The sequence below is a fragment of the Eublepharis macularius genome, chromosome 13 (assembly GCF_028583425.1).
Source record: "Eublepharis macularius isolate TG4126 chromosome 13, MPM_Emac_v1.0, whole genome shotgun sequence".
In the NCBI taxonomy this organism is placed as follows: Eukaryota; Metazoa; Chordata; class Lepidosauria; order Squamata; family Eublepharidae; genus Eublepharis; species Eublepharis macularius.
The window spans coordinates 47,753,170-47,780,006 of record NC_072802.1 but is presented as its reverse complement, the minus strand read 5'-3'; positions in this window follow the sequence as shown (position 1 = coordinate 47,780,006).

Genomic DNA, 26,837 nt, shown 5'->3' with positions numbered 1-26,837 from the left:
CATGCAGAAAGGTACTGGTTGGATATTAGAAAGAACTTTTTCACGGTCAGAGTAATTCAAAAGTGGAATCAGCTGCCTAGGGAGGTGGTGAGCTCCCCTTCACTGGCAGTTTTCAAGAAGAGGCTGGATGAATATTTGTCAGAGATGCTTTAGGCTGATCCTGCACTGGGCAGGGGGTTGGACTAGATGATCTGTATGGCCCCTTCCAACTCTATGATTCTATGATATGACAGTTAAACATCAGGCCAGATTAATTTGATCTCTCTCCTCTCAGCCTGCTGGCCTATCTCACACCTCTTCATGTCCCTCCTTCCAAGCACCCTTTACCTGGAGATGCCGGGGATTGAACCTGGGACCTCCTGCATAGAGGGCATGTTTTCTGCTGCTGAGCCACAGTACTCTGCCTGTCAACTGGTTTTATTATGATGATGCTCTTTGAGAAGTATTGTGGTTGAAAAGTGGCATACAAATATTACAGATACATAAATCAATAAAATCACATGATCACTAAAACACTATTGTGGTATACTGTTTCACATGCTGTAGCTGGTGTAATGATTTTTAACTGCTAATGACATATTAAAGGCCACTTCCTACCCCCTACATTCTTGTGGAATAGCCACTTTAGCCTGCTGCAACTAAAACAAGGGATCCTCTGATTAAAAAAAAAAATCCAGGCTTTATTTAAATGTTGCAAGGGACTTAAAAAAAAAGCTGAAAGGGATGTTTCTGCTCTCAGCCTCCCTGGAATATCTGCTGGGTGCTCTGTTGAACCGCCCCCCCCCCCAATAATGGTTTAAGATGTTTACAGCTTTTCAGAGAAAATTGCTGAAATTATACGAATGGAATGAAAGCAGCAATATCCTGTGGCTTAAATTCTTCTCTTTCTGCTTCTACCTGCAGGACACTTCATACGCTCCACACCTCTGCCTGTCTATGCTTGGGGTGGTGAGCTACAAAATAAAAAAGATGTTTCCCTGATGTTCATCCCTCCCTGCCTCAGGGCATCCACATATGTTTGGAAAGTTTACAAGGCCAAGAATAGCCATGATTCTGTGGAACATCTTTGAGGGATAAGTGATGCTGTCCCACTTCTTCTGAGACTATCTGTTCCAAAACCCAGTGGCATCTGCAGGAAGAATGTGAGAGAGACAGGATGCTCAAGGTCTCTTGGTGCTTGAAACAGAAAATCCAAATGACACCCCCACACAGACGCATAGAGTCTACCCGACACGAGACATCTGACATGTGAAGAACATGTGTTGGGAGATGCAATGGTAGCCGGAAAGGGTAGTTTAAAAAGATAGAGCTGGTGGCAAGGCAAAGGCTTTGCTATACACTAGAGCTGTGTGAAAGGGCTTTGAAATGCCGGAAGGGAAACTTCAGCCCATTGTAATCTCTCCAGGTCCAAGCCTGGCTCTGGAAGACAGCTCCAGCCCATTTCCATTCCTCGCTGCCCTCTGGTTGTGATCCCACACAGTTTTAGACTTGAGAGGTGAAATTGACAGAGCCTTCCAGAGTCGAAGATGAAATTACCTAACCCTCTGAAGAGTGATCTCCGCCAGCTCTGTTTTTTAAAACTACACTTTCCAGCTAACATTGTGTCTCCCTACACTTGACAAACAAGTGCCAAGGTGTCTCATGTAGAGAGATTAATAGAATCACATCAGTTCAGGTCCAGAGGCTGTGTATATAAAGTTCTATATAACCACAAAGCAAGTAACAGGACATTGGTGTTGGGAGGAAAGGTTTAGTTTATGAGACCCTGAGGAATTTGGGGGAAGAAGCTGAACCTATACAAAAGATATGGGCTCTACTTGAACCAAAATGGAACCAGACTGCTGGCATTTAATATCAAAGGTTACAGAGCAGAATTTAAGCTAACTCTCTGGGTAAAGCCATCAAGAGTTGGGGAACATCTGGTTTGGGATGATTCATCCCCAAAGGATTTATTATTTAGGACAGTTACGATGCCTTTCACACAGAGCTTTTGCTCAACTATATCATTTATATAATCCCGTGTCATTTTTGCTTCCATGCAACGCTATGGTCGTGAGCATGAAGGGTGTGGTTCCTGGAGCTTTCCCCATTTAAGCTGGAGCAAAAACAATACACCGCCTTTGATTTGGCTCAAAAGGAGAAATAAGCAGGTGGCTGCTCATGAGCAGCCATGTGGACACAGCCTGTAATCAGTCCAGGGATGGGGCTGTACTAAGTTTAGGGTAACCAACCTCCACTTGGGGCATGGAGGTCTCTCAGAATTTCAACTGATTCCAGGCTACAGAAATCCATTCCACTGGAGGAAATTGCTGACTTCTAAGGGAAGGCTATGAGCCAAGCTTCAAGTGACGCCTGACACAAGTTGGACACTTGTCAGCTTCCCTCAAGTTTTGATGGGAAACGTAGGCATCCTGTCTTGCAGCTGTAATGGAGAGCCAAGCTGTAAAACCAGGACGCCTACATTTCCCATCAAAACTTGAGGGAAGCTGACAAGTGTCCAACCTGTGTCAGGCGTCACTTGTAGCTTGGCTCTAAGTGGCACCACATCCCTGCTGAGCTCCCTCCCCAAGCTCCACCCTCCCCAGGCACCATGCCCAAGTCTCTGGGTGGGGGAGCAGGAGCCAGTAATCCTAAACTCCACATGCTAAGGGGAGAATGGAGAGGGGGTATTTCTGGGCTAGGGGAGGGGGACTGGCAAGATTCTTGTTCAGTTGGCACAAAGGGGAGGACAGTGATAGCAGCAAGTGATGTAGGGACAAGCTGTGTGGAAACCATTCCCACATACTTCCACCCTGCTTGCTTCTGTTTCTATTGTGGGTGTGACTTTTCCTGCCTCTGTGTGAAAGCAGCCTATATGCTGCTGCTGTTCTTCTAAGAAAGGTAAATGTTTCAAATCATATGAAGGAGAATAGGCAAGTGATGTAGTCTAGGCTTGCCAGTCCTGGGTTGGGAAATTCCTGGCAATTGGCAGGGTGGAACCTGGGGAAGGTGGGGTTTGGGGAGGGGAGAGACCACAGTAGGGCATAATGCCATACAGTCCACGCTTGAAAGCAACATTTTCACCATAACTCTGTCATCTGTTGTAATTCCGGGAGATCTCCAGGTCTCACCTAGAGGTTGGCAGCCCTAGTACAAATCAGGTAATTTTAAACTCCGGACTTAATGTCTTGTGGGGGCTCTCCTTTCGAAGGTAATGTGTGTTACTTGGTGCATCTCAAATATGGAGCTCATAGAGATTGTCACATCTACTCTCAACACACGTACGCAAAATTAAATACTACTAACCCCGATTCCAAGGTTATACACAAAGAATTTGCCCATCAAGATCTATCTGGATCTGTGAGCAGCTAGCTACAGTAGGCCTGGAGGATGTAGAACAGCCAAAGCAGTGGGAGCCTGAGGCACTTTTTAGTCTTGCTCTGTTGATCAGAGGAAGGCAGATGGCTAGGTTTCCAGTACTTATTCCAAGACTGCCAGAATGAGTTGTTGATGTTGCGTTTGGTCCCTAAGGCGGCTGTTACAGCATTGTTGAAGTTAAATGGGTAAGTATTTGGTTTGTGACTGGACAGGAATCCATGGAGCCGATCTGCACTTTCTAGAGGGAAAGACAAATGGGATAGCAATTGCATAAATAAATGAAAATATTCTATGCCTGTAAAGATCATGACTACAGACAAAGCTCCTGGGTCAGGTCCTCAAGTCCTCTTTGCTGCTGATTGTCAATTCTGTTCCTTCTGTTCTTGGCCACACTGTGCGTTTTACCTGTCCTCAGCCTATGGACCAACTGGACTCTTGACCTAAGTTCCTGATGGGCCTTCCTCAATACTGAGAGCTCCTACACACATGAAACCTCTGTCTCTATACTCCCCCATATGATATCCTCTTATGTCTTATGAATCTATGAGCTCAGGTTGTGTTCACCCCTGCTGCTTAATTTCTTTCTCTTGTTTTACAAAGACACAGCTGGGTCTCTAGACCATTGGGCCGCATGAGCGCACTCTGTCCTGTAATCTGATAGGACATGTGCACGGTGCGTGGCTTTGAGCTCAGCACCCAATGCTCAGTGAAGGGCTTCTATTTTCAGCCCAGGAGTCTAATTAGGAGAGACACTGAAAGCTGAAGCAAAGAAATTTTTAGAGAGAGCCCCCTCCTCCTTGGTTTTTCATAGGATATCACTTACGTTTTATTTGGTTTACAAAAAGACAATTACTGTTATTGCATCAGAACTCAAGGTTCTCTTCCAGACATTTGACTTTTGATCAATGTATGCCGATCATATGACATAGATACCAAATAATTCATGGCAATGAATTGTTTAATCATAGATCATAACACTAGCAGGCACATAAAACATTGCAGTAATTAAAATCAATAGGCAACCCTTAGAACCAAATGCATACCTATACAATTATGGTCATTTTACTGGACTAGGGTCTGTATGTTTTAGACAATTCCTAGAACTGAAAGGCACATTATTTTTGGCTAGGTAACAAATGCAAATGAGAACAGAAACTGGTCTTATCAGAAAGCAATAGTTTCCGCAGGGCAGTCAAAGGCAAAAGAGAAGAGGGCTCCTGTATCTTTAGTCATTGTGTAGAAGATGGGATTACAGCAGGGGCAGGTTAAGAAATGAAAGAACTACCCTGGTGGATCAAACTAAGGTTTATCTAGTCTAGCACAATGTTTCCAACAGTAACAATCCAGATGCCTTCAGGAAACCCATAAGTGGGGTTTAGAAGCTACCACTGTATACTGCCTCTGGTTACACAGGTATTAGCTAACTAATATGAGCAGACTTTTCAAATCCTTTTTTTCAAAAAAAACACTGCAAGTAACAGCCATCACTTCATCATATGTCAATAAATTCTACACGAGAATTATGGATTGTGCAAAAAAGCTTTTTTCAGCCCTACATGCAACTCCTGCACCTCCTGCTACATCTTGTCACCTTATATTACACAGAGAGAAGCTGCTTTTACTGGTATTTGGTGGATGGCATTATAACCACTTGGGCTGTAGTGATTCTCAAAGCCCAGTAAACAGCTATCCGCTTTCTCTTCAATATGGCAGCTGAGCTGGGAAACAAGGAAGGGGAAGGAATTGAGTCCTGATGAGGAAATGTGTAGCTAGGGCAAACGTTTAATGATGTAGAAAAAGACAACATAATGGTTAAGGGGCTGCAGCACCTTTCCTAGAGTAAAGGTCTTTTAGTTTAGATGACAGGTAGATGTGACAGAGATTTATAAAATTATGCACAGTGTGGAGAAAAGTGGATAGAGAGAACTTTTTCTTCCTCTCCCATAATACTAGCATTTGGAGATAATCAAATGAAATTTATTGTCGGTTTATTTACGACAAACACAGGAATGTAGGGTTTTTTAAAAAATTAAATTTGTTGCCAAAGGAAGGCTGCTGGCTTTGAAGGGGGAATTAAACACATTCGGGAAGGAGGGGTCATCCATCAATGGTTATTAGCCATGATGGCTAAATTGAGCTTCCATGTTCAAAGACAGTATATATCTGATCAATGTCTCTGTGCTAAGGTGGGCAACAGTGGAAGAAGAAGCATCTGGCTAACCAGTGTGGGAAAATGGGATGTTTAACTAACTTTTCCAGTTAGTTCCAACAGATTCTGGTGTTAAATTCTGCTTTTTAAATGCCCTCCTTTAAGTTATAAGAGCAACATGGAAATGGATCTCTACCTCGCATCCTAATAATCTCTTTTGGTCTCCATACAGGTGTCCAATATAACTTAGCATATCCTCTCGGTCTTAATGTAGGGAAAGAAAACAATCACTTAAACCATTTGGGATGCAGTTCCTTTCTTCAAAGATCAATTTCCTTGTAAAGAAAAGAATGATGACATTTTTGTAACATTTATTATTTACAAATATGCAGACTTGTGGGGTGGGGGTGGGGGGTACAGAAGAGGGCCACAGATAGACAGGTCATGCTAGTCTTGCTACAGCTGCAGTTCCTTAAGGCAATAGCACCCATCTGGCAACTGCCCCACTCTGCCTCAGATTGGTACCTGCCAGCTAACTCCAGAACTGAGTTTTATTTCTCTGTTCACATTCAAACTCTCCCCCAACCCCTGCATCCTTGGCATATGTCCCACAGCCAGAAACTGTGGCTTGCCTTCCAGGCTTTAGGAACATTAAACAGGCCCCTTTGGCTATGGAGCTAAAGCCTAGAGATGTTGTCTTGCTCTGCGCTGAACATGTAGTTCTATTTTTCCTTCATTTTCTACTCCAACTTTCTCCCCTATGGGAACTCAGAGAAGCTCACATTTCCCTCCGCTTCTCCATATTATCCTCCCAACAACCCTGTGAGGTAGGTTAGGCTGAACATGCCTCTGGCCCAAGATCACCCAACAAGTTTCCATGACAGAGTGGGGAACTGAACTTGGGTCTTCTAGAACCTAGTTCAATACTCTAACCACTATACAAAACTGGCTCTCATAGTATAGATTATGCAGTTTATAGTATTGGCTAACCCAAGCCTTGACATTTTTTAAAAAAAATTCTTGGAGCCAGCCCAGAAATTTAAGAGCCACACTAATTTTTCAGTCTTCAGAGCTTTATGTTGAATGACCATATTTTCTAATTATTGCTACCACAAAATAATAACAACAACAACATTCGATTTATATACCGCCCTTCAGGATGACTTAACACCCACTCAGAGCGGTTTACAATGTATGCTATTATTATCCCTGCAACAAATCACCCTGTGATGTGGGTGGGGCTGAGAGAGGTCATAGAAGCTGTGACTGACCCAAGGTCACCCCGCTGGCTTCAAGTGGAGGAGTGAGGAATCAAACCAGTTCTCCAGACTAGAGTCCGGTGCTCTTAACCACTACACCAAACCTAATCCTAACATCTTCACAGTTTTTGTAATGTCATTAAAGCAACCCTGGTTGTCATCACCACAACAAAAAATCTAACCTCTAAATCTAGCCTTACATCTTTCCAGTTTCTCCTAATGTCTATTATGAGCGTTCGTGTGTTCACATGTTTAAAATGAATTATTTATTTTATATATACTTTATTTTAAATGCTGTTTTAATATTAAAATGTTTTAATGTTTGCCCCCTTGAGGACCCTATTTGGGTGAAAAGGTGGCATAGAATGTTTTAAATAAATAATCCCATTATTGCTTTAAAAAGCTCCATTTAAGTGATTATTGAAGCTAGTATAGAAAGCAACTGGCTAAAATGAATTCATCCACCACCACTGAATGGTGTAAAATCAGGGGGGGGGGGGTTCTGGGAAAAGAGGTAGCGGAACTCTCAAGAGGGAAATGATGAAGAAACATACGGGATTCTTTGAAATCATATTATTTCCAAGCACTATTGCTGAGTATTTTCAAGAGGTGCCGGAACTCTGTTCCCCCTGAAAAAAGCCCTGTGTAAAATTAAGTTTATATTTAAACAAATAACAAGAAGAACTTCATGCACACTTATTTTTATGTCCCATAACAAAATATTCTGATACAAAACAGTAAATAAGCTTTGGATTGAATTCATCTTTTTTCCTGCTCAATCCTAGCCAATACCCCTCCTTATTTCAGCCCTCCTTCCCCATGGCTTTTACCAAAAATAACCTTTTGGGGTCATTGAAGGGAAATCCTTCCTCCCCTTTTTATCCACGGAAAAGCTCGTTTTATTCTAACCCTTAGTATTTCCACTGAGAATTGCTAAGAGATACTAAAATAAATTCATTGCTGAAAATTCTAGGCACCACAATGACATTTCTAGGCGCTGTGATGACCTAGCTCCTGGGATTTGTTGAGCTCCAGATTAACCTATGGATTGAAAAGTCCCTAGTGTGAATCTTTTCTTGACTGTTATAAAGATGGTCTCAGACAAACCACCATCTCTCAGCCCTTCCACCCACCCCCTATGTGCCAAATGGGGCCAGTGATTTTGACTTTATAGAGCAGAAGAAAGGATTATAGTAAGCTAATATATGTGAAGCATTTTGAATACTTTAATGTACTGTATAAATGGTAAGCATCATTATAGTTAATACTAGTGAGATCAATGGAAGAAAGATTAGAAACCATTAAAATTAATCACAGGATATACCAGCAATCTGCCCAAGTTCTCTCATTTATCCACAGTTGAAAGAACAACTCCCTCCACCCTCCATGATATAATTACTTTTCTGCCAACCAAGTCCTTGCAGTCTAGCTGAATCTAGCAGCAATTCCATCATTTGACATCTTGGGTGGGGGGAATTCTACACAATTTCCTCAATATGTTGTTCTGCTTTTTATTTTGAGTCTAAACAGCTGCTGGGGATTCATCTTGACCCCCCAGATGACCCAGAAAGAAGGTTTCTTTAACCAGAGTGAGTGTTCTGCTACTAGAGGTAGAGTTTTATTGCCCTGGAGCCCCTGCCTGTCTGGTGTAGCCAGTTTGGTGTAGTGGTTAAGAGCGGCAGGACTCTAATCTGGAGAACAGAGTTTGATTCCCCTTCCCCCTTGAAGCTCGCTGGGTGATCTTGGGTCAGTCACAGCTTCTTAGAGCTCTCTCAGCCCCACCCACCTCACAGGGTGATTGTTGTGAGGATAATAATAATGGATGGCTGTTGTGGGTTTTCCGGGCTGTATTGCCATGGTCTTGGCATTGTAGTTCCTGACGTTTCGCCAGCAGCTGTGGCTGGCATCTTCAAAGGTGTAGCACCAAAAGACAGAGATCTCTCAGTGTCACAGTGTGGAAAAGATGTAGGTCATTTGTATCTACTCAGGAGGGGTGGGGTTGAGCTGAGTCATCCTGTAAGAGTTTCCCAGGGTGTGGAATGCTAATGGCGGGAGGCTTCACTGTATCCTGAGGAGGTTCTTTTGCATATGGATTGGTACTTGATGTGCTAATCTTCTCTGCAGGGCTATTGTCAGGGATAGAATGTTTTGTTAGCCTGGTGTTTTTCAGAACTGGAAACCATGCTCTGTTCATTCTTAAGGTTTCTTCTTTCCTGTTGAAGTTTTGCTTATGCTTGTGAATTTCAATGGCTTCCCTGTGCAGTCTGACAAAGTAGTTGGAAGTGTTGTCCAGTATTTTGGTGTCCTGGAATAAGATACTGTGCCCTGTTTGAGTTAGGCTATGTTCAGCCACTGCTGATTTTTCAGGTTGTCCAAGTCTGCAGTGTCTTTCATGTTATTTTATTCTTGTCTGGATGCTACGCTTTGTGGTCCCGATGTAAACTTGTCCACAGCTGCAGGGTATACGGTATACTCCTGCAGAGGTGAGGGGGTCTCTACTGTCTTTTGCTGATCGTAGCATCTTTTGTATTTTTCGGGCAATACAGCCCGGAAAACCCACAACAGCCATCGTTCTCCGGCCGTGAAAGCCTTCGACAATAATAATGGACTTTGTAAACCGCTCTGAGTGGGCTTTAATTTGTCCTGAAGGGTGGTATTATAAATTGAATATTATTATTATTATGCATCTGGCTCTGCCCTTATTTTGATCTAGAGTTTACAAATGGTGAATCTGTATGCCCAGCAGTGATTGAGAGAGCAGTAGCTAACCAACTCCAGGTCTTCTTGGATCACTCTAGCGCTCAGTCTGAATTCAGACCAGGTCATGGGACAGAGATGGTTCTAGTAGCTTTAGTGGACGATCTCCACCTTTAGTGGATGATCTCCATGCCTTGTTATTGCTCCTCCTGGCTCTGTCTGCAGCCTTTGACACAGTAGACCATGCCAGCCTGTTGAGGCATTTGGGGACAGAATCGGGCATCAAAGGATGTGCCTTGGACTGGTTTAAATTGTTCCTCATGGAACAGACTCAAAGAGTTGGTGTTGCAGACCAGCTATCTCCAAAATGGGAATGATCTTGCAGGGTTCCACAGGGTACAATCTTATCTCTCATATTATTCAGCCTCTATGTAAAGCCATTAGGAGAACTCATTCACAGCTATGGAGTGAGATACCATCAATATGCGGATGACACCCCACTCTACATCTCATTATGCAAATCACCACAGGATTCAGTAGAAATTTTGCATCACTGCCTGACACCTGTGGTCAAATGGCTGAAAACGAACAAATTGAAATTGAACCCAGACAAGACAGAAGTGATGTTCATTGGGAAGCCAAAGATCTTGAAGGATATTGCACTCCTCACTTTTGATGGATTTCGTCTGACCCTTGCAGACTCAGTCAAGAGCCTAGGGATAATACTGGATCCCTCACTACTGCTAGAAAAACAAGTTAAAGCAGCTGCAAAAAATGCTTTCTACAACTTCACTCTAACCTGAAAAATGGCCTCTTACCTTGACATGGCCAATCTTGCCACCTGGATCCATGCCATGGTAGCATCAAGACTTGACTATCGTAATGTACTATACAGAGGTCTCCCATCTAAGTCAACTAGGAGACTCCAGTTGGTGCAGAACGGGAAAGCATGAATATTACTCCCATTCTGCAGTCACTCCACTGGCTACCTATCAATTGGGGCTCAGTTTAAGGTATTGGCTATCATATATGAAGCTCTTCATGGCCTTGGTCCAGCATACCTACAGGACCACCTCTCTCCCTATGTTCCTCCATAGCAACTTCACTCATCTGAACAGGGTCTCCTGCAGGTGCCACCCTGCACATGGACAAAATCAACAGCTGCCTGTCCATGTGCATTCTCGATGGTGGCCTCCACCATATGGAACAGTCTACCTGAAGAGGTCAGGAAAGCACCCCCTCTCCTGGCTCTCCGCAAATGTTGCAAAACTGAATTATTCAAGAAGGCTTTTTTTGCTCAGATAGGAGGGCTGTACTATAAGGAAGTGATCTCAAAGAGATGCTTCACTAAAAAAATAGGGACCACAGACTTCACTACTATGTGCTACTATGTACCATCTGTTGCCCTATGTCCTATCTGTTGCTTTAAGTGTGATCCTACTGGGTAGTACTATGTTGTCTAATAGTAGTCCTAGAATTGGTTATGCTGCATTTCAGCATTTCTTCAACTCTGTATTGGATTTCTGCTGATCGCAAATTTGCATTTATATATCTTCGCAAATTTGCATTTATATATCTTATTGGATTGTTTATTGAAATGTCCTTGATATTGACTGTACTAATCTTACACTATGTAATTCACATTGAGTCTCAGGGCCAAGCTACAAGTGACGAATGACACTTGAATGGCAAGTGGATTGATTGGAGCGCAAGTGAACAGGGAGAAATGCACTTGCTGTTCAAGTGTCATTCGTCCCTTGTAGCTTGGCCCTTAGTGAGAAAGGTGGACTACAAATGACATAAATAAAAAAACATCTAACATTATTTGATTTCATTAACTTTACATGCTTGATGGTTGATATTCAACAGTATTAGTTTGCAGGCAAGCAGTTATTCATGTTTGGCAATATTTAATAATATGCAATAATTTCAGAATTTAATGCTTTGACTATACATGGTTGGTATGTTGTTCATTCCTAGCACTCATACTTGTAAGTAACAATTCATGAAGTGTGCATTTATATTTCCTATCACAGTGGAATGTGAATGGTGAACGTGTACATTTTGGCAAACCCAAGTACTTGTACATGTTCATTTCAGTTTTATTCTGTAGATGATAGTTAGGGTGGGGTTAGGGTGCTCACCCTAATCTATCTCAAAGGGCTGTTGTTGCTGTGATGATAAAGTAGAGAGGGGACAATGAAGTTGTAAGCTGCTTTGGCCATACGGGAAAAAAGTGAGATATGAATAATATACCTAAATAAATAATGGAAATGCAATCTGCTTCAGGGCTTGAAAGCAAGCATGAATTGGTTGTAAGATTGGTTATATTTTGTCACATTACAACTTTTAACCACCAATGGCTCCCTGCCCATCCACCTGAGTACCACAGCACAAACCTAGGTGCATAGAGCATAGCCCTAGAAAAATTAGCACAAACATGACTCAAGAGACTGCCAGAACATTGATAAAGGCAAATTCTGCAGATGCCAGCAGCACATAACACTACCACCTGGTTGACTGCAGGGGTTCTTGCTGAAGGGTGTGTGTGTGTGTGTGTGTGTGTGTGTTTGAGAATGAACTTGTCATTGTTAGTATTTATGCAAGTCTTGTGGTTTGAGGGAGACAACCAACATCCCTTTTGCATTGTTGTTCCACCAAAAGCATATTTGCATCCCAGAATAACCTCCTCAATGGAACATACAAAACAATCTGGCTAAAATTAAAACAGTCATTTAAAGCCTCCGTCTGCTCTTGCCTGAAGCTTTTTCTTATCCTTCCACCCCCTTCTCATTTTGCAAGATTACTGAAACAGAAATGAACATTCTTTGGGCACATTGGCCTACAGCCTAATGCACATAAATGTTTTCTGTATGGGTTTCCACAGGCCCACGCACCCTGCCTCCCCTTCTTCCTTGGTCTTATCTGTCCATATACTTTCCTTGTCTTGGGCTCAGAGCCCTTTTGATCAATACAAATCTTCTCTGACTTGCTCAGCTAAGAATAAGGCTTTAATTGGACATTGCATTGCATCCAGTCACTACTAGCCTTCCAAACTAGCTACTAATTTGGTGAAAGCAATCCAGCATCTTTCCTTTTAAAAGGCCATTTTACATCTTCCCCTGCCCCCCCTCCCTCTGGTTTCTCCATCTGAAAGAGCATCTGCCGTTGCTGTTAGGGGGCCTTAAAGTGCATCAGCCCATCTGCCAAAGCTGCCACAAACATTTGTTGGAGCTCGGATGTTCTCATTCATTTGTGTGGAACTCAGAGCCTGGGGTTGCAGATGGGAGTTCTAGATTCTGTCCTCAGTTCTTGGCACGATCGGCAGCTTTGGGCTTCAGTCAGGCTAACGTAACATCAATTTGGGTCTGTTTTGATGCCACAATTCACACAGGAAACTTGTGGCAATTAAGTGGATCACACGTGAGGACAATGACGTCAGATTTCCTTTCTCCAAGAGTACATAACACCAACAGCATAATATCTTTTTATTACAACCAATAAAAATATCACAAAATGATGAGCAAGCATTTGTACTCCCTTGAACTTCTTGTCAGGCTGGACATTCAGTACCAAAACCAAAAAGGGAAAGAGAGAAAAAAATGTTTCAGGACATGATGGAGGAGACCATAGTCTGCAGATTCTTAAAATGGAATGCACTTTCCCACATGATCCAAATTCATTCTGGGGGTGCCTGGTTGTAAAGGTAAGCCTCATTCACACAGATGCTTATTTAGGACACGTGTGTCTTCCTGACTATCAACAGTAATACAGCCCTCCTAGAATTTCTTTAATGCTCCTTTGAAGCCATCCAAGTGAATAGCCATCACCTCCTCCTGTGGTGGCAAGTCTTACAAGTGAAGTAGTAATTTATTTTTAAAAAATAACACACAGCAGAAGTACAACTTTTTTTTATTAGGACCAATCAAAATATCACACAGTAATAAGCAAGGTTTTCTGTTTTGCACCCAACACCCTGCAATCCACTGAAGTCTTCAAGAAAATCTTGCATTCTGTTTTAAGGGGGAACATGATAGAGATTTATAAAACTATGCATAGCATGGAGAAAGTGTATAGATGCAGCTTTTTCTTCCTGCCCCATTATACTAGAATTGAGAGGCACCAAACCATCAACTGCAAATCAACTGCTGTCCCTCGACAGCAAATTTAGGACAGATGGGGAAAAGTAGTTATTCATGCATTGCATAACCTACAAGACCACTATGCTCTTCCAAGGCCTTGTTTCAGGCACTCCTCCCTTCTGAGATGAAGTAGGAAGCAACCTAGAAGAGGGCCTTCTCAGTCACGGCACCAAAACTCCGGAACTCTCTCCCCGGAGAGACCCACCTGTCCCCGTCTGTTGCCGTCTTCCGTAAGATTTTGTTTTGTCTGGCATTTCCTCAGTGATCCCTTCTTCCTGCTCTATGTTTTAATCATTTTATGTATGTGTATTTTATTATCTTGTATTTGTATTTTAGGTTGGTTTTAATTATTTTAATGTGGTGGTGTTTGGTTTTAATGGATTTTAAGATGTGTTTTTATTATGTCTGTTTTTAATCTGTTCACTGTCTCGGTGGACTGGATCAGGGGAGAAAGGTGGGGTATAAATTTTCTAAATAATAGGATTTATCGCCATAATGTATAATGATGGCCATCAGCTTTGATGTTCATAAAAGGAGATTAGAGAGATTTATGGAGGGTAAGTATATCTTCATATCTAATTGCTGAGGGCTGCCTCTTGTGGGGATTTAAAAAATCTGCACAACAGAGATAACCACAGTTACAACACAGGATTTTGCAAACCAAGGGAAATCCCAGATTTGCAGAAAAATCTGTTTTGTAAAGAAAATTAATAAATCTGCGAGTAACAACAGACATTTTTAAAAAATCTATGCTGGAGTTCAGACAGCATATGAGTTGTTCTACCAACCCCAAATGCCATACAACACATGTTAGCCACCTGCAGCAATTGAGAGGGGAAGTCTATTCAGCTCACCTACCTGCTTCCCCACCTGTAGGGATGGAGAGGGAAAAGAATAAGCAAGCAAAAGGAGGGAAGCCAGAGCAAGTGGGTGACAGTGACAGGTTAGGGGAGGGAAGTCAGAATTTGTGTGCCGCAGTGGTGGGCAGAGGGAGGCAACTTGGAGTCAGTGGCGGTGGAAGTGAGGAAGGAGAGGAGATTTCTCCTCTTGATGAGTCCCCGCAGATCTCCCCTTGTCAATGGCTACTAGCTGTGATGGCTCAATGGAACTTCCATGTTCAGCAGCAGTAAGCCTCTGAATACCAGCTCTGGGAAGAACAACAAGAGGGGGGGAGTCTTTGTGCTTTGCTTGTATTTATTTTATTTAGTACTTTTTAAAATTCTCCACAAAGTTCAGGGAGGGACATACATCAATCTCCCCTCCTCCATTTTACCCTCTCCCTTGCCTAGTATGTTAGACTGAAAGAGCACGATTGGGTCAGGTTCACCTAGCAGAGATTTGAACCAAGGTCTCCAGATCCTAGTCTGACACTCTTACCACAACACTACACAGATTAACTCAAGAGCCTAATGGTTTGAGAATTGGACTTAGCCTAGGGAACATCCTGTGCTTTGTACACCAAGGCCCAAATCTACCTGACAGGGTTGTTTTTAGGATAAAATTGAGGTAGGGAGAATGAGGTAAGCCATTTGGGGTCCCTGTCGTGGGGCAAAGTGGGCTATAAATAAATATATAAATCCCCAGAATCCCTGATACCTATGTCTTCCGCTTCTCTTTCCATGAAATCTTTTGAAGCAAGTGGGTCTCACTATTGCTGAAAGCCAGGGACTTTGCAAGACTTAAACACAGTCCACTTACCTTGCAAATAAAGTCCATTGGTCTGTACAGCCATCATTCACACAGCTTGGGGATCAGGCCTGGCAACCAGGGACAAGCTTATACAATCCATGCTTCCTACACTGATTTTACAGCAAGGCAGAAATAACCTTTGGAGCAAAGGAGTGAAACTGCACTGGACTGGCTATGTGTTGGGCTGGAACTAGGGTGGCCAAAGGGCTTCAGCTTGTGTTGGTGTCAGTTTAGTGCTCAAAAGATGCCAATCACTGACAAGCTGGGGTGCATAAATCTAAAATTTGGGCCTGACCAATACAGACAAAGAGCTATCCATCTGTCCATTCTAGCCTTAGTCAAATTCCAGCTATCACAGACCATCCATAAATGAACGTCCACAGCAGAAGGTGCAAATGGAAGATACTTTACAAGCATAGGGGTAGGGTGAGGTGGAGGGGGATTCTGCTCTCACCTTACCTAGTTGCTGAGCTGATTTGGCAGATACGTACATTCCAAAGCAGCCAGAAATCCACTGCAGAAGGAGAAAAGCTGTTTAGGAAGACATCTGCTGCAATTAGGCTGAAGGAGACAGTGAGCTCCAGAGGCACCTGACCCACTTTGGGGGGGCTTTCAAAATATGTTGGATATTATCGGTTCTTTCAAGACATGTTTGCACTTGAGTCAGAGGAGCTGGAAATAGCTGTCACTTTTCTAAATTTGCACTTTCTAAGGGGGGAGGGAATCAAATGCAACAAAATAAATAAAAATCTGTTTTGCAGCCTCTCCTTGACAGATTCCACCAGTAGCCCTGCAGGGATGGGAGCCTGGGGGACGACTTGTGCCTGCCACTGGCAGGTCACTCGCCTGGCTTGCCGGCCCCTTGAGGAGCTGAATGCCCTTCATCATACAAATACATGCTAATGTTTGGGCAGTAGATTCTAGGCATCTGCTGCCTGCTGTATCCTTGTAAATAGTACTGCTATGTGTATTTATTTATTTAGATTTTATACCCCGCTTTTTCACCATTGATGACCCAGAACAGCTTTACAATATCACCCTCTCCTCCTCCATTTCATCTCCAAAACAAAAGCCCTTAAGGTAGGTTAGGATGAGAGCTTGGATTGGCCCAAGGTCACCTGGCAAGCTTCCATGGCAGAAGTGGGGATTCAAACTGGGTTCTCTCAGATCCTAGCCTAAAACTCTAACCACATAACCACTGGGTTTCACAGTTTCTGACACTGCTTGAACAGTCTGGGTGGTTTCCTTGGCTGATGGTATTTTAATACCCTTATTATCAGTATCCAGTCAAGTGTGTTCTCTTCCCTATAACTCATAAGCTTCTCTTCTTAACAGCAATCAATCCTTCATGCTTTCCTGCGTGGAGACTATCAAACATCCTAAGTAACTGAAGTCATTTTGCTGCAAGTCTTTGATCTCCAAAAAGCAGGTTGCCCCAAAATGGGGCACCTGTTGTGCCTTTTAGCTAAAGGATGTGAGGCTGTTCTGTCACTCAGCAGAAGCCTCTGCGTCTGCTAGGATACAGTAATCCTCCTCAAGCATTAGGCGCCTATGTAAGAATCGCCAAAATTACAGCTGAGCCTTGCTTTGCATAATTCCCACAATGCACAGCAGATTCCCTTCCCAAAAATCATTAATAAGCAATAAGGGCATTATATAAGCTGTGCCGTTTGCCCTTTTTTTCCTTTTTTTATTTAAAGCAAACTTATCCCAAATGCCCTTGAAATTAAGATGCAAGAAGATGCTGGTCAGGAGTGAAAAAAGGAGCAGGTTAACAAATTAAACAGCACCAAAACTAAAGAATGGGAAACTACAGTGAAATATACATCCCGTAGCCAACAAAGGAGGCACGCTATCAGGGAGCCCAGCTCTTTTCTTTAGAAGCACATGATGAGTAAGGTAGTTAAAGAAGAATCCTATGCAAACTCACTACTTTGTGTCCTCTCCTATTAACAATATTTACTAAAGGAGAGGATCTGCATCAGAGACTCCAGGTTTTAACTAGAAACATGGCTCATGGTTGGGACATAGCCAATTAAATTAATATAGAGCATGTGCACTCAAGCCTCAGAGCCTTCTTGGGGTAAGACAGGCCTACAGATGAGCTGGAGGGGCCCCTGCAACAGGCAGAAAGTATGAAATCCCACCTACCTGGCATAAATATGGGGAGCCTGGCCTTCTTTGCCAGAGTGGTCAGTAGAACATTGCCTTCTGCTTGCTAGGCTTCTGGTCCCAGCATCTGAACTCAGGCACTTTGGGTTGGAGAGATTCTCCTCAGATCTCAGTGTGACCCAAATATCATGGTTTTAGTCTGTGTCTCATGGTTTCTGAGGGATTTCTGAGCAAACAGCCAGAACAAATGAAGGCAAGTTAATTTCCACAGGAGCCATCCCCAATCAAAAGTTTAAACTACCCTCTCTTTTCCTGTTATGTACTTCTTGCACGGCATTCTTTTTTCTCTGTTTCTGAGGAAGGAACAGAGACTGGCAGACTGCAATATAGGTGTAACAAATATATGTTCAGCGCCAGGGCTTTTTTTCAGGGGGAACGCGGGGGAACGGAGTTCCGGAACCTCTTGAAAATTGTCACATGGCTGGTGGCCCCGCCCCCTGATCTCCAGGCAGAGGGGAGTTTAGATTGCCCTCCGTGCCGCTCGGCGGCACGGAGGGCAATCTAAACTCCCCTCTGTCTGGAGATCAGGGGGCAGGGCCACCAGCCATGTGACCATTTTCTCCGAGGGCAACTCACTGAGTTCCACCACCTGTTTTCCCAGAAAAAAAGCCCTGTTCAGTGCCATCCTATGCAAAGTTACCCCACTCTAGCCCCATCGGATTCTGGAATAACTGGAGTAACTTTGTATAGGATTGTACTGGTTGCTGAAAACAAACTGGAAGAAGAACAATGACTGCAGGGCATTTAGAAAGAGTCCTACCTGGACCAGACCTTCCTCCAGCACCACTGAGCAGTAAGACCCTGAACCCATCGCCACTTCTCTGTGTTACTGTTAGCACTGCAGCTCTGGATGGTGGGAAAGTTGCTGAGGCAATGTATAGATCGGGTACATTGGGGGACATGGAAGAGATAGGGCTTTAAATTGCACTATATTGTGATCACAGTAATGCATGTGTATCTGCTGGCTTACAAAATGCATTCTTTTTTCTATCAGTCAAACAATCTGAGGGGGGGAAACTCCAGAAAAAATAACCTGGCAATATGCAGGTGATTTCTGCTTTGCAAAATGTCTCACAATATCTCCAAGTCCATTCACAGAGATAAACTTGTAAATATCATTTTATGAAAAGCATGCTCAAATGTAGAAAGCATCCACCCAGTGTTATATGGGGAGTAACCAAAAAAAGATTAGACTCTGGAAGTCCCAGAAGATTTGAAGCAAAGTTTGAAATGACTTTAGTGAATTCTGTTCTTCTTAAAATGAGATTTGAATCCAGCGGCACTTTAAAGACCAACAGGATTTTCAGAGTGTAATTTGAGATTCAGAAAAATCTTTTTGGTCTCGAATTCGGCTGTTCTACTGCAGACCAACACAGCTACCAACCTAAACCCATTCCTAAAACTGTGTGTCCCCCCATTTGCTGGATTTTTGCCCTCTATTGAGCACCATTGTATGGAATCTGGAAATAATTGATCAATATTCACCCACTATCAGGGGTGGTATAATTTAAAATTACAGGCAGCTGTTCTGTTGGTAAAGAAATAAACAGGATGTTATGGGGACATGGATTAAGTTGTATGCATGCGAGGTCACGAAAGATTAAAAAAAAACCCACAAATATTTGAACTCCAAGTTGTATCCCAACACACGTACACATCTAGAGCTCATTTGTGCCCAACCACACACAGTTAACACTTGCTATTGAGAGAGAATCTGAAGCTGCCCGATCTGAGCATCTTCCCAGCAAGTCAAAACATGATCAGCTCTGAATTTGTCTGACCTTGGAAAGGGGGTCAGTATTTCCATTCCATCTAGTATTAAATACATAGCAGTAAGGGAAAAAATCAGCAACTGTTGCAACAGTGAAGAAGAGAAATTGTATCCTCTGTGTATGCTCTGCTGGTTCTGCTTTGACTGCCAAGTTTTTCTGGAAGTCTTGTAGGAGAAAGATAAATAAAGAGGGCTGTGTGTTATGTTACTGCTAGCATTCTAATAAAACATTGGAGTAAAGAATTTCTCTCTCTGCATGTGGCTTGGACTCCTTCGTTCACTCCATGCCGAAATATTCCATTGGGGATGAGAGAATTTGTTCATCTGGTCTAGTTCCTAACAGATATAACACCCCAGCCCTGCTTTCTTAACATACGAAAGAGACAGGGTTGTTATTTTCCTTTATGGGGTAGGGGTAGGCCATTTGTATTAGAGGAAAAGGTGTAGTTTAGGACTTTTACATGAAATTAGAAACATTGAGAGATCCTGACTCAGCAGTCTCACATATAGAAATGATCGGATCCTTCCTTGGCTCTAATCTCTTGCATCTTTTCTGTCATGGCGCTATTTGTGCATTTATTATTGGGAGATGAAGCTTTAGCCTTGTCCTCTATCTTCCACCCTCAGTGTCTTCAGGGCAGGCAAGGAAGAGCAACACCTGGGCATCTGCTCAGTCTCCCTCCCAATCCAACCTGCCAACTAGTACAAGGAAAACATTTTCCTCTGTGCACAGCAGGGTAAATAGGCTGGCTGGCAGTGCCTACCTCTCATGGAGGAGGGAAGAGACACAGACTTCATGCTTCTATATTCCTTGTCTGCCCTGCTAGTTTGTCTGCAGATACAAGCAGAACTTTTCCTGCCTGTCTGCCTAGCATGCACACGGACCTCAATAATGGAATAGCTCAAGAAAGCAGGGCCATTTTCACACGGCCAGGCTCCAGGAAGATCATGCAAAATTCACGCCATAAAAGCATCTTCCTAGTGCAATTTCTCAGCATGATCCCATTTAATGGCCCTTTTTCAGATGTCATCGGATACCATGTCATATGGTACTTTCCACGCTCAGATTTTAAAGCATGTCCATACTTGTTCCGCGTCCCATGTTTGCAGGGTTTTCACACTTGCAAGCTAGTCATGGAACACAGTGCCACTTTTTGTCCACAGTATCCCTGATTTCCCCCCTGCAGACATGCCACAATGTTATTTTTAAGCCGCTGCTGACTGGCAGCCAGCCTGATTTATGGCAGTGTGAAAACTTTTGCCCCCTTTTTGCTTCCCTCCCCTTCCCTCTCCTTTTCCTCAGGAGCTGATTGGTCCATTGGATGTAACCACACCCACCCTCCTCAGCTCCCCAACCAGTTTGTCTGCCTTTTTTTTCATTTTATGAAGGACAGTAACGTTTCAGCGTTATATTTTTCTGAGATTACTATAGTTTTCCTTCTCGCCCCTCAGGGGGCAGGACCACCGGCAATGTGACCATTTTTGCTGAGGGCAGTTTAAACTTTAAAAAACTCCCCCCTTATTCCAGCTGATCCAAAGTGACGTAATTGTGCAGTCCTGAGTTCCACCACTGAGTTCCGCCACCTCTTTTCCCAGAAAAAAAGCCCTGGGCAAGACTATTATTTGCCCAAAAATGGAAAAGTCCAACATTACCTACAATAGAGGAGTGGATTCTGAAGATGACAGTTAGCCAAGATGGCTAAACTTATCACTTTGATTAGAGAGAAGACATTATCTACATTTATAACTGGAAACCCCTTATTGACTTTTTGCATGAAAATGAAAAAAATGAACGGATAATTTATGGCTTTGAAGAGGGATAAAAGGATTATAGAAAAAGGAGAAGCTTTATTCTGATAACAAGAGTTCAAGTGTGAATTTTGTAACCATGCCAATATTTGTCACAGAGAAAATTGAGTTTTTCATATACATTTTCTTTTTCTTTCTCTTGTTTCTTTTAAAATTTTCACTTGTTTTTAATAAACAATTTTTTTTAAAAGATCTCTGCTTTCCCAGCAAGCACCGCTTTCTTCTTGTCTGTGTTCAGTTGCAATTTGTTTGCTCTCTGCCATTTGACCACAGCTGTCAGGCAGCAACCCAAGATCTCCACTGCATCCCACAGTGATTTGCATAGTGAGAGGTAGAGTTGGGTGTCATCTGCATATTCATGGCATCCAATTCCAGAGCTACAAATGAGTTCTCCTAAAAGCTTTACATAAAGGTTGAATAACATGGGGGATACTCCACAAGATAATTCCCACCCTGTAGATAGCTGGTCTCCAACACCAACCCTTTGAGTCCGTTCCATGAGAAATGTTTGATGAGAAACAATAACGGTTACACTGCTGGGCTAGGACACGAGGAGACTCTGGGACTGGGAAGACTACTTGGCTATGAAGTCACAATTCATTCAGGCTTCTTTTCATATCTGCACTCTGCTTCACTGCTTCTCTTCAACACAACATGAGAGTACTCTATGCATATAGAATCAGTGCAAACAATACAAGTGTTTGAAGAGGTACCCATAAAGGAAATAACCCATGCTTGGCAGAGATGGGTCGATCCAGCAGCCTTCTAATGAGTCGAGCCATGGGTACATCTAGCCCAGTGCTGGCTGGCAGCCGCATGATAGAACCCGGCACAGGCAGACCTGCAAAACCCTTGTCTCTATGCAACCTGTGTTTTCCATACCAGTCATATAAGATTATTTTCACTGGGGAAATATTTGGACCGAAAACCTCACCACATTTTCTCTTTTCACACTGCTGGCTAAGACATGAGGAGACTCTGGGACTGGGGAAACTACTTGGCTATGAAGTCACTGGATGATCTTCGACTTCACACAGGGCTGAAAATAAAATGGCCCATCTGCAGCATTACTTTCCAAATTGTTCTGTAACCATTCTACCCAGGAGGACCTCATAATCTTTGACATATATACCCGTCTATGTCATACAGTGTCATTCATCCTCACATGAATATGCAAGAGGGGATATTTATCTGTGGGTTTAATGATCTGTAGCAACTGCTCCAATACATCACAACGCCTCACAAGAACATTAATGAGGGCAGCAAACAACTGACACCATCCTTCTCAATATAGCATCTCCAATAACTACCACTCACCTTTTCCTCTTCTTCTGTCTTTCCCTGGTCACTCCCTGAACACGGGGTTGCCCTCCTCCTTCCCATGGTCCAGGCACACTATCCGCAGGGATGCACTCAAATCAATTCTGCAATTCCAGAAACTAAAAATATTGGCCGAATCCACACTTCCTTTTTGTTTCTGCGCCTTTTTTGCAACTGTGGCGCTGTTCAAGCAGATACTCACACGCTTTCCCATTCCGTGTGTTCCCCGCCATCACTGCACCACAATTGCACCTCCTTTCCATACCACGTGATAATGGTGGAAATCTGTTTTTGCCCGGCCCTTTTTTTTAAAAAATGGGCTTTCATAGCGCATTTGCACAATAAAGAAAGGTCGGTATACCGCAAAACCTACTTTAGTGAGCAGCGGTTTGCGCTGGAAAAGGCTAGGAACATATTGGCTGTGCTGCGAAGCATGCCAACCACAATCTGAGCCATCATGAGAAATATCACGCTCTGAGCATCCATGTTGGTGACTACTACAAGCAGAACACCACTGTGAGCAACAGGGTTTCCAGAGAATGTTTTAATGTGACAAATTATTTTCAAATTTGCCCGCCATAACAACCAGCCAATTGTTAGAAAGTGGTCTGTGACGAGCAAAAAATGGGCCAATCAAAGTTGAGGGGGAGGGGACTTTGCCATTTCTTAAAAGTCAGAATATTGGTATAGTGCAAAATTAACTTCTTCTTTTTTTAAAAAAAAGGGAAGTGACATGCGCTGTCAACGCTGACGACAGAGGAGGGAACCGCCCACTATTACGCTTTCCTCAGTGGCGTGTAGAGAGCTGATTGCGCCACAAAGATGCACTGGGAGAGTGAATGTGATGATACACAGCATGGTAGCGGAATGAACCCAACTGCCATGACTGCGCAAGATAAGCGGATGGTGAGTGCGTGCGGATTTGGCCATTGCCTTGAAGTCTTCTTCCCGCATGTCACATTCCTCTGTGACAAAGTTTCCCATCCTGATACCTACTGCAGCTCTGGTATTAAACTGATGCAGCATGGGTGACAGTACAGTCCTAACCCCATTGACTGCAATAGCCTCAGAAGGATGTAACTCTGCCCTTTATTTTTATGTATTTATGTCTTTCATTTATTCCCTGCCTTTCTCCCAATGAGAACCCCAGTGTTCACACTTCTCCTCTGTTTCTCCATTTCATCCTCATAACAACCCTGTGAGGTAGGTTAGGCTGAGAGAGTGTGATGGCCCCAAGGTTACCCAGCCAGCTTCCATGACAAAGAGGGGATTCAAACCCAGGTCTCCAAGACCCTAGTTCAACAATCTAACCACCACACCACACTGGCTGTCTTTTGTTCATTGCTTAGGACTGCACTGTTAGTCAGCATCCGATAGTGTTCCGACTAGAATAGAGAAACCACAGGATTGCTTACCAAAGAAGAAACGTGAAATGTAAGTGAAACTCAGAGGAATCTGGTTGTGCAATCAAGACTTTGTACTGGAACCAAAGAAATACCTCAATCATCACTGAACTTGGCCGTAAAACTGATATAACAAAAAAAATTGTTTCCATGGAACTAAATTGCCTAGTGGTTGTATGTGAGGTCATAGAGTCCTAGAGTTGGAAAGGATCTTATTCAACATCTAGTTCAACTCCCTGCTCAGTGCAGAAAAATTCCAAGCTAGAGTTTTGCTTAGAGATGACTGTCTCCAGCTTTTGCTTGGCGACTGCTAACAAGGGTGAGGCCACCCCCGTCCCAGGTAATCTGTTCAAATGGTCAAACCACATTCAACCCAAATCTACCTCAATTTAACACCATGACATCTAGGCTTTCCCTCTTCCAGGTGACAATGCTTCAGGTATCTCAAGACCACAATCATGTCTCCTTCAGGATTTTGTTTTCCAGGCTAAACATGCTGTCACGCTCAGGTTCAATGGCACCTCAGGGGACAGGAGCACCCATCACAAAGCTCTTCCCCCTTTGCCCATCCTCATCATCAGCGGCTGTGAGCCCTTTATTTATTCCTTCCCATACATAACTAAAGATTGCTGTCCCTTTAAACAGAGTCTGCAATACCTTCCATGGGTCTTGGAGCCTGCTTGCTGGCCCTGCTGCGCCTAGGGAGCAGCTCTGCTTGGCGTTGCTCTCTTCTGTGCTGTCCTCTCTGTCTCCAGTCCCTTCCTTGAGAGCTGTCTCTCTCTTCCCCTGAGCAAGCTGCCTGCCCTAGGAAGCCTTCTTTCTTTGCAATCTGTCCTCCCTCTCCCCCAGCTTGGACTGCCTTTTTATCAGGTTCAGCTTCTAACCCGGGGAAGAGGAAGGTGCCCTGCCTGCTGCATCCCTGCCTCGGTCTGCTTCGGTGGTGCAGAACCTATGCATGGCGCTCACGGCCTCCACATGCACCATCAAACCGTTCCTCACAAGGACTCATTTTTCAGACCTCCAGTCCTCTTTGTAGCTTTCCTCTAAACCTGTTCCACTTTGTCTTGGGGAATTTACCACCCACCTCCTTCAGAACACATTTCTGATTTCTACCCTTTTTAAAAAAAATTAATTTTGGCATTTTAAACTTCCTACTGAAATTATAGCAGGATTTGAGTCCAGCAGCACCTTAGAGACCAACAAGATTTTCAGGGTATGAGTTTCCGAGTCAAAACTCCCTTCTGAAAATCATGTTTGTCTCTAAGGTGCCGCTGGACTCAAATGTTGCTATTCTACTGCAGACCATGGCTTCCTAATTCAAAAACTACTTAAATTATTATTGTATGTTTTGTAGTTGATATGAGCTGCCTTGAGAATTTGAAGCCTCCACTTGAAGCCAGCTGGGAGACCTTGGGCTAGTCACGGCTCTCTGGAGCTCTCTCAGCCCCACCCACCTCACAGGGTATTTTGTTGTGGGGATAATAATGGCATACTTTGTAAACCGCTCTGAGTGGGCATTAAGATGTCCTGAAGGGCGGTATATAAATCAAATGTTGTTGTTGTTGTTATTTAACAAAGAGGCAAAATATAAATAAGTAAAACGCATAGGCCCATTTTCTGTTCACATGCTAAGGGGCACTTTTATAATAATAGTAACATTCGATTTATATACCACCCTTCAGGACAACTTAACACCCACTCAGGCGGTTTACAAAGTATGTTATTATTAGCCACACAACAAACACCCTGTGAGGTGGGTGGGACTGAGAGAGCTCCTAGAAGCTGTTACTGACCCAAGGTCACCCAGTGGGCTTCAAGTGGAGGAATGGGGAATCAAACCAGGTTCTCCAGATTAGAGTCCTGCGCTCTTAAGCCACTACACCAAACTGGCTCAATAAATATTCCCAAAATGATTTTGTGTCCTCGTATCTGAAGAAGTAAACTTTGACTCCTGAAAGCTCATATTGAAATAAATCTTGTTAAGCCTTTTAAAGTACCATTGAACTCCTATTTTATTTTACTGCTACAGACCAACCTAGCCAGTACAGATCTGGAATTATTAAAGGAACAGAAAGCAAGGGATTTTGTTGCAAGAGGAGGGGAATTCAAAAATGATGCTTCATTGGGAGGGGCTAAAGCAAGGAAGTAAGGCGAGAAAAGAGAAAAAGGAGATTCAAGAGCCCTCCCCTCATATCCCATCCTCTTCCTTTCATGGCATATTATTGACCTTCACTAGCTATTAATAACGTCCAAATGACAGGATGTGTCCCTTCAGGGTTAGAAAGTGGAGACTTTCCATTTAATTGCTTCCTATAAGGGCAGAGGCTGAGGAATCATTTTGGCAAATTACCTCCAGGTCAGAAGAGGTTCTTCATCTCCTCTCTGGTGATGGAGAGAAGTGGACCCTTTCTGTGGGGGGGACAAAAAGAGGGTAAGCGACAGGATCTACAGAGGCAAGCCCTGCTGCTGAATGACAGCCATGGAAAGTGTAGTTAATGGGTGTGCAAGTCACAGGGCTGATGGTTTCTGAACAGAGGAGATTGAAAGAGTCACCTGTCAGGACTGGTTTTCCTTGGAGCTCTGTGGCAGCCCACTCAGATGAGCATTTCCCTGCTGTTCCCTCCCACTCACATGCCCGAGCACGAGGAAGAGGCTGGGGAGGAGGCAGCACCACTAATACTCCAGGGCTTGAAGGAATAAGATGGCAATTTAGCAAAATGATTAAATGACTGCAAACATTTATTAATAGCACTCTTGCAGCTACAATTTCTCTAGGCTGTTCTCCTGCTGGGGAGGGGTGCTTATGCTGCCTGCCCACTCCAGGAACTAGAAGGCACTGTGAAATTTTGTAGTTTCCACACAGAGCAAGCAGATTGCGAAGGAGAAGCGCAAGACCCAGTCGCACCAACTAAAAGGAAAATTCCGATTTATGAGGAAAGATTACCAAGGCAAAAAGAGAGGGTGTACCTCCCCAAAACATGACAAAGCTGCAGCTTTATGCATATCTGTTTAAGAGAAATTACACCTCCATCCAGTATATAGTTTTAACTAAAAGCTTTGATCTTTTAA